Raw genomic sequence first — 1,863 nt, 5'->3', positions numbered from 1 at the left:
TTTAAATTGTTATGTTTTCTTCTTGGATTGATCACTTGATCATTAGGTAATATCCTTCTTTATCTCTTGTTGCAAGCTTTGTTTTAAAGTCATTTTGTCTAATATAAATATTGCTACCCTGGCTTTCTTTTCATTTTCATTTGCATGGAATGCCTTTTCCATCCACTACTTTCAGCCTGTGTGTATTTTTAGATGTGAAGTGAGTCTCTTGTGGGCAGCATATATATGGATCATGTTTTTGTATCCATTCAGCCACTCTGTGAAATTATTTTTCAATTCGAAAACAGTCACTGTTTATTAACTGACTAGATTACAAAAGTAATCACGGTAGATACCTTAGTTCATCCTTCTAATAAGCCTGTTGATCTGGTCTTTCCTGTTGCCAGCATCTCCACCTTCTACAAAATGGGTGGTCTTTTTCTTCATTCTGCCTCATGGAGAAGACAATTTGAAGGGCCACAGAAGTTGTTTACTTCTTTGAAAAGTTTTCCAACAGTATAGATCTCATGAATCAGATCCTCCATGCAGATGATGCCATGTTTGCCAAGAGATCAAACAATCAACACATTATCCATCAGGGCAATTTGCTTCTTGTTGATTTTACCAAAACCACGCTTGTAGATCAGTTCATTTACTGACTTCAGTTTTGAGTACCCCCATGCAATGTATGGTTCCACAATTCTCAGCATGTTAATTGAAGCCTTATTGAGCTTTACTAAGATGCCACTGAAGATCTGACAGAGGTGAAGGAGCTGCAACACCTTTCAAACCTTTGGGCTCACACCATTGATACCTCTGATACTGATGACAGATGCCAATTTGGGTTCTGTGGGTACCTGGAAGTTGCCGGCTTTTCTTGCCATCCTAGCTGTTCAGATTTCAGTCAGCCTGTATTCCTTGTGATAATGCTTAGCTTTTTCATAGATAAGCTTCCTCCTTGCCTTTCAAAACATCTTTTTGATTTCTTTCTTAGGCTCTTGATCTTAAGCTCTGTGAAATTCTTTCACTTTTTCTTTTTTTAAAAAAAAAATTTATTCATTTATTTATTTATTTATTTGGCTGCATTGGGTCTTAGTTGCAGCATGTGGGATCTTCACTGCAGCATGTGGGATCTTTCATTGTGGCACACAGGCTTCTCTCTAGTTGTGGCACATAGGCTCCAGAGTGCCCAGGCTCAGTAGTTGCAGTGTGCAGGCTCTCTAGTTGTGGCGTGTGGGCTCCAGAGCACATGGGCTCAGTAGTTGCAACACATGGGCTCTCTAGTTGTGGTGCACAGGCTCTAGAGTGCGCAGGCTTAGTTGCCCTGTGGCATGTAGGATCTTAGTTCCCCAACCAGGGATTGAACCTGTGTCCCCTGCATTGGAAGGCATTCTTAACCACTGGACCACCAGGGAAGTCCCATCTTTCACTTTTTCTTAAGGGTTTCTGGCACAGCAGGAACCTTCTTTTTCTTCTCTTCTGCCCCCTCCATGGTTCCAGCCAGGAAAGAGCACCGTATGACTTTTGATTGGAGTGTCTAGTCCATTTACATTTAAAGTAATTATTGATAGGTATGTACTTATTGCCAATTTGTTAATTATTTGGGGGTTGTCTTGTAGTTCTTTTTGTTCCTTTCTTCTTTTGTTCTCTTCCCTTCTGATTTGATGACTATCTTTAGTTTATGTTTGGATTATTTTCTCTTTTTTGTGTGTGTATCTTTTATAGATTTTTGGTTTGTAGTTACCATAAGGTTTATATATAGCAATCTCTGTGTGTATATATATATATATATGATTATTTTAAGTTGATTATCTCTTAATTTCAAGCTCATTTCAACAAACCTACATTTTTACTCACCTCACCCATGATTGCTGTTTTTGACAT

At 38.8% G+C, this 1,863-nt stretch overlaps 1 pseudogene; it reads right to left on the bottom strand.

Annotated features, from left to right (window-relative positions):
• Nucleotides 1-330: 330 nt before the first annotated feature.
• LOC132363688 (60S ribosomal protein L7-like) lies at nucleotides 331-968 on the bottom strand (annotated as a pseudogene).
• Between the last annotated feature and the right edge of the window lie 895 nt (nucleotides 969-1,863).

This window comes from Balaenoptera ricei, chromosome 3, assembly GCF_028023285.1.
Source record: "Balaenoptera ricei isolate mBalRic1 chromosome 3, mBalRic1.hap2, whole genome shotgun sequence".
Taxonomy (NCBI): Eukaryota; Metazoa; Chordata; class Mammalia; order Artiodactyla; family Balaenopteridae; genus Balaenoptera; species Balaenoptera ricei.
Note: the sequence above shows the minus strand (reverse complement) of the source record. Positions and strands in the feature narration are given on the sequence as shown.